We start from the raw sequence: 11618 nt of genomic DNA on the forward strand, positions 1-11618 counted from the left end.
CTATCCATATGCACACACATTTCCGCAGATGTTTCACATTTTCACTTTTCTTTCACTCACCTACTGATTTTAAAAAGTTCTTAAGTGGTTTTCCTTTTTTTTGGTTTTTTTTTTGGCAAATGAACAACTTGGCATTAGAAATAATCTTATCAGTATGCTGCCAGGTTACCCATCTGTAGATTTGACTTTGAGTAAGGAAGTAAACACATGGTATGAACAGAACAGCACCGTGCTTCCTGTAGTAGGATTCACAGTGATCCAGTGGTGACACGACCCTCTGTTTTTCCACTTGTAGTGGGAGAACCCCCGGAACGCCAAGTCCTTTGTGAGGTGTAGTTCAGGACTTGGGAGAGTTTTTCCACACAAGTTGGCTACAGTGTTCTGATATGGTTTGAAGCTGTGGGCCCAAAAGTCTCATTCATGCCTCATTTTTCCATGGCCTGATGAGTTCCTTTTTCTAGAAGACTTTTATTAAAGATGATGAAGCAGCAGCACAGAAGTACCTCCTTGAACTACATCAAATCTTATTCAGCATGACGGACATTTTCAAGGGAGTTGGTTCCAGAAATAGTCACAGTGACATCAATAGCCCCACATATTGAAGCCCTTTACTATATAAATGTAACGTCATGGTCCACCTTTTAAACATGACTATATGTGAGCAGTAAATTACTGATGTATCTATTAATCTAAAGCAAAAAATATATATTTACAAACATGCCAGATTTATAAACCTAGTGTAGAATAATCAGATTTTGTACATTTATTTATAAGTCATGTTTTGATACCAAATGAGTGTTTGTGCTTCATGGCAGCACAGTGCCCACATTGTTCTTCTAGTGTCCATTATTTCAAATCCACGCCTCCCTAAATGCCACAGTGTGCTTGCTATGGAGCGGGATGCTTTTGCTTCCCAGCTGTGTTTACAGTAGAGCAGACACATCATGGCTCATGCCTCTGAACGGAAGCTGCCTTGACAGAAGATGTTGATTTCCACTAAAAATTAGTCCAAGATGAAATTTTTGGACTGATATTTTTTTGCCACGTGGACCGAAACAATTTATAACCGCTACCTTATGATTGATGCGTTAAGATTTTATTGGACCCTGGCCACCTACACGAATATCCGAATGTTTGCCTAGATGCAGATTAGCTCATTTATTCCTCCTCGCCCTCCGCTTGGCAAATCTTTTAAAGTTGGTCCTCCCCCAGCAGTATGTCGTTCTATCTGCTTGAGCAGAGCAGTGGCAGAAAGATCAGTCACTGCAGCAGTGTGTTGCCGTGGAGACAGCAGCGTCAAGTGCACATAAGAGTGTTGATGTCGTGAAGAAGCATATGTTGCGAGTATTGTTACGGGCGTTGAGATGAACTCCTCAGATAAAAGTAAGCAAGCCGCACCTAAAGTAAAATACCCTATCACTGCGCTGACAGGAGTAAAGGCTTTACTAAGATGACTGTCATAACCTGAATATGGAAGATGGAGCAGATCATTCCAAGTAGCTGCAGTACTGCAATGTGCTAGCATGACATCACATCTAGACAGACTGTGACTACAGTGCAGAAAATAGACATCTGCTCACAGGGAGAAATGGAGGGAGCGCTTCCTGGCTCCAAAGGTCCAATGCCTGACTTCCATCAGTCCTACACGTTCTTGGACTGATGTTACTGTTGAATGTTTCACTGTAATGACTGTCGCAGGCATGGTGTAGAAATACCATGTTGAAAGGGTCTGATTTCTGCGAGCTCGGCTAAAATGAATGGTGAATTTGTGAAAAACGCTGAAGTTGAAATAACCTCTGAAATTGGGTAGCAGTCCTTTACTGAGCTATAGAGTTTAAACATTCATCCCCCTTTTGTCAGTCATTTAAAGAGTTTTCTTTAAAAGGGCTTGTAGATTTTCCTTGAATGCGAACATTCTCTGCTCAGAAAAAAACCTTCCCACCTGTGCTAAGTTGCACAGTTCATACATTCTTTGGATAATTCTGAAAACAGATGTTATATTTACATCATTGTGATATCTGTATGTCTGTGTGATACAGGTCTTAATATTTATTCTCAGATTTTAAGAGTGTGTAATGATATTTCTTGATGCCATGCTGCATATTGAGGTACCAACTGTCCACCACCAGCAGAGGGAATCTACCTCTTACTTGGAATTGTGGAATATAGTACATTCTCCACTATTTCTACCAAATACACATATAAGAACAGGAGACATGGAGAGGAGCACTTGTTCTACCTGAGCTCTATCTAAATTTATCTTGATCTCCTTGGAATGATATTGTCCAATGAATGGTTTTGCCCAATTAATTAACCAGTACTAGTCATTTTGATCCAATCCTGGAAGAGTTCTGAGAATTATTTCTGGCATGAATGTACTGGATTCTTTTTTCAACCCAAACTATAAAAAACAACTAAATGAATCCTGCTAGAGGACTGAAACAGCAAATAGCATGAATGAATGCCCGCTCTGTCCCGTGTTCCCTGTAAACAAGACAGAGATTACATTTTTATTATATATATAATCAGATCCTTGAGAGAAGCGACTGTAAATAAAGACGTATTTTTGCCTTTTTTGGAGATTTTGCTGTCACTTGTGTGTAAGAGGAAGGTAACCTGAAATGACTGCAGAGTTTTTCATCTGTCTAAACTCTGGCACTTGTGATGCATCAGTAAAGGAGAAGCCCACAGTGAGCCCAATGTATAAGAAGAAAAGTCAGATGAAATGTGGTTTTTATAGTGTTACTGGAGCTAGCAAAAGGACGGAGAAAGGTAGGCTCATGTCACCGAGGCAGCGGTGGGAGTGTATTAAAATGTAATGTTAGCTACTTGTCAGTCTTTGATTTTAAAGAGAAACCATTTTAACTCTTCAGCACAAATTTATAAATAGTTTTCTATCTTGAGTTGGGTCGATAGAGGCTGAAGAGTGCCAGGTTAACCTCAGAAAGGTTATCTTGGTATTCTTGAATGATCTAAATCAATTCAATTTACCACGAATGAGATCAGAATTAAATTGTGTTCCACATTTAGCAGCATCACTACACAGGAGGTCTTCAAGGGTCTTTTTGATGATGATGGCAAATTATTCAGGATATGTTGGTGGTCCTCTTGAACATTATGACTGCAGTATGTAATCATAACATTCTAACATAACTAACTATTAATAAATGTTTGGGTAGGCCCATTAGTTGAGACCATTTGCATAAATCTGAATAGGCTCACTATAGCTTTAATTGGTATTTAGTAACTCTGGCATTCCAGAGGGAAATATTGCTTTAAATTGTGTAGCCTTCTGCAATATGACTACACTGAAACAATTTCCATAAACTGGGGCAGTGATAAACTGCAGTTAAGGTTCCCATGGCAACTCTGCATCTTAGGTTATTTTTTCACACTGTAATGCAGCTCTGGCATAATAACAATACAAAAGTCTTTGATATCATTCAGGTTCATGGTTCTTTTGTGAGTTTTGTGCATGAATCATGCTGGAGGACACAAAACAGCTGGTGTATGAAAATGTACCTCCACACAAGCACCTTGATAAAAAATGAATGAGTTTTGTGTTGCCTGAATTAATGCACTGTGTCTAGTTAAGGCTCAAGAATACCTGCATGATGGTTTATCAAAAAAACACCTGCTCCAGCAATATGAGTCTTAGGATCAGAATACCTGCATGTTTATGTTGAGGGTTTGGGATTGGAAGGCCCTCATCGTCATACAAAGGGTATAGTGCTCTTCCGGTTCTTCTTGACAGTCAAGGCTTTCTGATGAAAAAGCACTGATTATTCGTTCTGCATCAGAGAGTATTGTGGAATTATGGATGGTACAGTCGGCAACGCTGACATACAGTAGCTCTTACTTCAGTGCTCACCTCCTATGTAAAGCCCATGGAGCAGCTCCCAGAGAAGGGCAGAAACTCTCATGCCTCAGAAAGCAGTTGCTCTAGCAGTGTAACCTTGGTTTGTGCCCAGAGAAATGTGTGACATTTGCTCTTTAGAAATTAAATGATTTCTGTTAAAATCACTCCATATATAAATAAAATAAACAACAAAAACTAAAGTGACTAAAAAACACCTTGACTGTTTTTCTTTTTGAATTTATAATATCTAATGTCTGAAGCGCAGAAACTCTAAGTTTACTGATATGTTACTTGGATTTTGAATATGACGAGGTAAATATTCAGACTATGAAAGCCCATAATCTTATATTTGGAAGCAGTTATTGTCACTTAAACGTCCAGCTAACCCATAGGATAGGGTAGGATAGACATGAGGGTCTGGCTTTAAATGATGTCAGATGTTACCCGTGCTTGAAACTATTAGAAGTTTACACCCTTACAACCACTGGTGTATTTTGGGACTTAAGTTCTTGCGGGCCCACCCTTACAACCACTGGTACATTCACTCATTGGCAAAAACGGTGGGGAAACTCATCCCACATGGTTTCGGCAGTGTGCCGTGCCACACTGCCAAAATACTGGATCAAGGGTTGACTTTCAATGGATTGCAGCGACGTAGCTGCTCTGCCACTCATGAGACCCTGGCCCAGAATCAGGTCGTTTACAAGGCATTTAGCACCAAGTTCTCCACGAAAATGAGGTGCGGTGATCGGAGAGAGTGCAGGCCCCTTGTAGCTGCATCCCTTACCTGTTCACATGTGGCTTTGCTCACCGGCCAGAATAAACATAAAGACAGCACTCCAGACATTATAAGGTGTAAAGCAGATTTTAGGGCTTCAGAGAGTAACTAATAGAAGGACTACTGGATTCTTGATATTATATATATCTTATTTCATCTCTCTCAGAACAGCAAGAGGATGTGCCTATGGCCTCCACTCTAAAGTATGAAACCACAGGTTACATGCTCTGTGAGAGACGTTTCCTGCCCTTACACACCCCTGCCAAAGATAAACCTATTATAAGTACTGTAACAGTTTTGGGGGCAATGTGATATTAAATTCACAACATCAACAATAACAACAATAATAAAAATAATATGGTTTTTTTTTTATATGCATATTACAAGGTTTCCAGGGAACACTGTACAAATACATACAATATTATATAAATACACAAAAGGAAGATAAAAATATAATAAGCAAAAACAAGTAGGTATTGATGTATCTGCTATATTTACAGAGTGCAGTCAGACTATGACAAGAAAGCTGCAAAAGATGTGCTGAACTATTTTTGAATGAGGAGAGGGAAAAGCAATCAGAGATGTAGAGAAAGAGTGTTGCAGGGGTTTGGGATAGCATCACTAAAAGCTCCAACAGTGCAGCATCTGGAGAGAGGAACAGAGCATGAAGGAGAATACATATGAAGAAGGGTAGATGGGTACAGAAGGGCTAGAACATGAAGGGGAAGAAAGAAAAACAAAAACAAACTTTATCTGGAAGCGAACAGGAAGCCATAACAAATGTCTGTGTGTGGGAGTTATATGTTCCCACAAACTGGTATTCATCAAATGAGAAAGTGAAATCTAAAATGACATGAAAATTCCTAACCTGGGCTACAGAGGATTTCATTCTGGGATAATCAGTGTGGGGCGGATGATTTTCTTCAAGGTGATAGGGGATGCGATTATTATGATTTCAGATTTAGCAATTTGTAATTTCAGCGAATTATTATCTACATCTTTATATTAGTCAGGCAGCTAAGATAGCCACCTGTTTGACGGTTTGGTGTGTACATTTCTGTATAATCAGTGTAGCAATGGAACTGGAGGCCATTCTGTCTAATACCAAATTCTGTCTATTACCAAAGGGCAAATATATCTAATAAAAGCCAAGCCAAGAATTGTACCCTGCGGAACACTATGGAAGAGGTGAGATGGGTCAGACCTATACTTACCAAGAGAGGAAATCTTCTGTCTGTAGTACAAGGTCTAAACCACATGGGTACAGTGCCAATGATCCCAGTCAGTTTCTATAATCTGTACAGCACTATATGATGACTCAAGGCAGTCCTATAGCACAGCATGTCAGGAGCAGCAGTAACCAGAGCTGTTTCAGTACTAAACCCAGACTGACTCTATTCACACAAGTTATTGGAAGCTAGATGATCTTTCAGCTGGGTGGCTACTGCGCACTCAAGTAACATGCCAAGAAAGAGAAGAAACTGTTGGGTAATATTTAAAATCCACAGAGTTACGTCCTTGCATCTTCGGATCTAGAGTGATTTTTGAACGAACAGAGCCAGTACTAAAAAAAAAACAAAACAAACCCCCCCCCCCCCCCCCCCCCACTGATTACCCTTGTTAGAATAGAACAGAAAATGAGGACACAAAATGATGAGAGCCGTGGTGAAGGGACCGAGGGTACACGTAGTATGTCTAATAGCAGTGGTGTAAAAGTCAGACAGGGTTTCCTTATAACATATGAAATGGTCTTGATAAGTGCGTGTGTGTACTGTCAAATATTTTTTCCTTGTAAGGAGCTGGTTCTCACTCTAGCTGGTTCTCTCCAGGTGTCATATGCTGCAGCTCAGGGTTGTACCAAGGGATAGGATGAGAGAATACAGCAGCTCATGATCTGGGAGGAGCATGCCGGTTTAAGGCAGCTGAGACAATATCGTCATAGTCAGTGACCAGGGCCTTAGGGGATGACACTAGACCCAGAGAGACGGAAAACCGATCAAGCTTGTTCATTAAAATAGGGCAGCTGGTATCTCAGCTGGTATCTCAGCTGGTATCCAAGAATACTGCAACACTGTGAACGATGGCGTTGTGCGTAATGGAAAATGGACAGGTCAAAAAAGGGCAACTATACGATCCTAAATTAAAGAGATCAATGTAACACAGAGAGAGAAGGGTACAAAACGAAGTGCAGATAACATGAAGAAAGTGCCCTTTGGTGTGAGTTAGACAGTTCACCTGCTGAGTGAGGTCAAAACAGTGAAGCAGATAAAGAAAATGATGAAGTACAATTACCTGTGTGAATGCAAATCATTCCAACAATGTTACTTGATGAATGGGGTCAGTTTTTACACTATAGTTGAATTCTAAAGAACCCACTACCTCTACTATTGTGAGGTTCATCAACAAATTCATATCCTGCTGGGATAGCTGCAGTAGGTATAAAATATTGGCAAAAACACTGTTGCCTTGTTTCAAAAGTCTAAAACCAAAGCTCTGGTTCAATATAATGTGAGAGATAAACAATGGCTTATTATTGAGAGAACAAACGTCAAGAATATAAGGTATAGCTTTGAATTAGACATACAAGCAATAAGTTGTATGCTTGATATGTGCAATGTAGAGCCTTTTAGTCCCTGCAAGGAAAATCTATATAATGACTGACAAAAACCTAAAAAGAACAGAGAGAAACCAGGAAGTACAGCTGTGGTGGTTCCTTATTACTCCCTTTGGAAGGCAATGCAGGAAAATGGACCCATAATAAATGCAGTCACAGTCTGCTAGAGCTGAGTACTGTCAGCCTTCTTCGACATCAGCAGCCTCCTAGCAGGGAGAAAATCACAACATAACAACTGAACAGTTAACAACCATCTCCTGATCTCCATTAGGGTCCCACTGACCAGCCTCTCCTACCAGTCTCCTGGCCGGAGCCGCCTAGTGTATAACTTGCTTAGAGTTTATTTATGTGCATGAATACTAAACATTTAAAGCAACCCATTTCACGCAAGATTAAGCTGTACAATAACAACACCAACTGCCTGGATCAGGCCGTCCTTTGAACTTAACTACTGGTCAGTGAGGGCACTAAAGAAGCTGCTGAGAGACCAGCTCTGACTCTAGATGTGTTATGAGAGTCAGTGGCATGAATAACACCTAATACCAAAGCCCTTACCATTCAATTACTTTTTTTTCAAAGTATAATCAGAATGTGCTCCCTTTTTTATTAGAGCAATGAATCATTGTTATACAGAGAATAAATCTCAGAAATGCAACTCTCATTCTTATAGTATTGCTCACCATTCATGAGACCCAATATCCTCCGTACAGATTATTAACCTATATCTGTCCTTTGCTTTTTCCTCCTTGAGTGTGTGTATGTGCAAATGATTAATTGAATTGTGCTAGAAGCTCTCAGCCGAAACGTGGTTTCATCCTGCTTATCTGTGTGTCTATCTGGGGCTGTGAGTGCTGGGTCTAGGTGAGCCAGTAAATCTCTTGGCCAAGAGCAGGGCTCTGGGGGGAGGGCTAGCCGCAGGAGAGGCACTCGGTGACTTTATACCAGCTTCACAAAAGATAAGACACTGCCAGTAATTTGCCGATGTGTCTGCTTCCATCCTCCTGACACCACACACACACTCAAAAAGGGAAAGAAAGAAGTGTGTGGGGACTGCTTATCACTGTGAATCCTGCACTTCAGCCACAGAGTTGTCACTTGCCAAGAGGCAAGATTAATCAGAAACTGCTTTCCTTTTCTAAACCATTTTTAAATGAATGTAGAATAGCTCACACTCAAAAGCCAAATGCAGGCAATGTACATATTTATTGTGTGTAGTGTGGTAATTCCACATTGGAAAACATTTAGTATGTTTATCTTTTATGTCATTTTAATATTTACACATCTTTCCACAGTACAGATCATGTCATTTCATATGGCTTGCTCATATTATGCTATTTTTGCCTATTATATTTCTGTGCAAAAAAGGAAAAATCAGCAAAACACATAAACCTATTTATATATACTCCACAAATGTTTACCAAAGACAACTGTTAATGAAGTCATGTTTTTGGAGAAAGCATACTTTCCTCAGTAAAAGGAAAACATTAATTGTAATTCAAGTTTAAAATGAAAAGACTGTGCAGATTATTCATATATTTGCTTCAAAGCTTCAAATAATAAAACCCAAGAACTAAAGATAACACATTTACGGCAACCACCAAAGAAGACTTCTTTTTGCTCTAAAGGAAATGGGTGCACAAATCAGCCTGCACGTACGTCCAGTGACCTTCCGCTAGTACTACAGGCCCTGCAATTACTTTGCTTTCTCTGCTGATTGGTTCATTTGAGCACTCCCTACACAAGTCCCTGAAGAGTTTTTGTGTTGCAATATAATCACGCATGCTGTTATTTATCTCCAGCTGGATCGACCGCTGTAATGGGCTCCTAACTGGACTTTCCAAAATAGACCATTCAACACCTACGGCTTATTCAGAATGCTGGGACAACAAGAATAGGGATAGCCATTAGACACCGCCAGAAGAGGAAGTCCCTTGCCCCCTCCTGTAGCTCCGCCTCCCTGGACCAACTTTGCCTTCTCTAGACAGCACTAACAGAACTCTGCATGCAGCTCTCACATCAGCTTTGAATCACACCTGATCTCATAGACGCTTAAAAATCAGACCTTGAAAATAATTATCGTTGCTGTTCAGTCCAGTTCCCCACTTCCTGAAAATTGCCATATATGCACCTTTGTTTTGTCACTGCATGCAGGACTGCTGCGTGGTGTTCCCAGAGGTGATGCCGAAGAATTCATCGTTTTACACCCACAATGAGGGGGAGCATATGGCAACAGAACAGCTTCAGCTGAGACAGGAATCAGGGCTTTGGTGGCCTGGAATGACCAAGGATAAGCAGCACTTCTGGGAGGCCTGTTCAGTGTGTGCTCAAATGAAACAATCAGCAGCAAAAATAACCCCCCCAAAAAGTCTGTGCAGCTAGCAAAAAGCCCCTCTGGTTTTAATGTGTGAGGCAAATGTTTGGCCTGCGACCTTCAGCGCACCATTAAATCTTTTTTTTTTTAAAAAGGAGTCAACAAGGTCGATCATCTAACTTCTTCTGCCCTGAGAGCTTTGGAACATTGTGCAACTGGATTCAGACCTCACAAGCTCATGACAGGACACCACATGTAGCTACCAGATCACCTATTGGGTAAGATTTTGCCCCTCGTGTGATGGAGTGGACACAGCAGGAGTGGTTTCAAAAACAGCAGGCTTTCCTGAGCAAAATGCAGGCTTCCCTGAGAGGGGTAAAGTGGTTAGTCGGGGAGCAGGTGGTGGTGCAGTTCAGTGATCCATGAGGACTGTGGGCAGAAGCTTGGATATGACCATTCCATTTTATAGACAAATGTGGCACCTCTTTGTGTAACGTTTGTGTAAGGTGAGAGGCAAAGACAGGAAATTGCAGGCCATAAGAGTTAAAAATAGTTTAATATCGATCTAATGAAAATGTGTGGTTATACTTCTGTGTCTCTCCTGCCCTCTGCCCCTGCCTAAAAGACTGTGTGTTTTACACTGGGAACTGTGCCAAGGAAGCTGGATGATAAACCATCTTCCAGAGTGGAGCCCTGTGACTGTCAATGACAATAATGGCTGATTGACACTCACTGACTTGAATGATCATCATGGTTGTATATTGGGCACAAAGGCAGGAGGGTAATGGATGAAAAAACACCACGAGTGTGCAGAAGGGCTGCCCAACTCTTGCCATTCCCACCCTACTTAAAAAACGCGTTCAGTGATGCGTTCCCTGCTTCTGCCTCTGCTGTATTAGAACATGAGCCAAATACATTTGTGCCTGACACCAGCGCAGGCCAGTCACCGATGCGTCTGAATTTGCACAAGAGCAAAGGCTTTGAAAACAGTCAGCACCCAGTAAATGAGTCTAAGTGAGAATGAGTCTGGAAAAACAGTCAGGGGTCTCAGACACATGCTCGTATCCAGAGCAACTTGCATATTTTTATTGGTATGACAGTGAGTATGTGAAATGAATCCATGACCTCGCTCTATCAGGTGAGCTACAGGAGCTACACAAGTATTAGTCATGATTGGTTTGACCAATGTTAAAAAAAAAAAAAAAAACCCACAAAAAAACCCAGGTTTCTTCTCTCCCTTCTCTTTTATGCTTGCTGTCTTTCCTAGGGGGGATGCAAATGTCCCAGTTAACTCCCTACTGGCTATGATGCTTTCTGCTCAAGGCTCTGGAAGAGTTGTTGGCTGTCTTCAAACACAGAATCTGGCTAACCCATTCTTACTAAATACACATACACACTTGTTTTCTCTGTGCTTGTTACTGACAGTGCATTTAAAGGCACCTAGACTGGGGACCTGCTGTTGGCTTAGTGACTGTGAGCTTGTCATGACAGTACATCTGGACCACTGTTTCCTGCTCTGGCAAGATCAAAGAAATTTGTGACTACATAACTCTAGCTTTCAAATATTCACACGCCAAACTGCAATAAACATTCTGTAATGAGCATGCAAAGTTTAATCACACTTCTGCACTTAAGAATCAAACATAAAACTTCAGAACACCTTTTCTCACAACGCTTTCTTTCCACATGGTATCCCGAGCGTAGGCTGTTAATGATGTTCCACTGCTTTCCCTCCTTCTAACAGTGGTCAGTCTTCTTAATCACCAGACTTGGAGCCCTAACTGCTGCTGTCTGTGGATGCCATAGGATCATTATTAAAGCTAGTGTCAATATAGGATCATTATTAAAGCTAGTGTCAGTACGGGATCATTATTAAAGCTAGTGTCAGTCAGTACAGGATCATTATTAAAGCTAGTGTCAGTACGGGATCATTATTAAAGCTAGTGTCAGTCAGTACAGGATCATTATTAAAGCTAGTGTCAGTACAGGATCATTATTAAGGTGTCAGTACAGGTTGTCTTGTGCCTAAAGGTGAGTACTAGCATTTTTTACATTT

The sequence above is a fragment of the Electrophorus electricus genome, chromosome 13 (genome assembly GCF_013358815.1).
Source record: "Electrophorus electricus isolate fEleEle1 chromosome 13, fEleEle1.pri, whole genome shotgun sequence".
NCBI lineage: Eukaryota > Metazoa > Chordata > Actinopteri > Gymnotiformes > Gymnotidae > Electrophorus > Electrophorus electricus.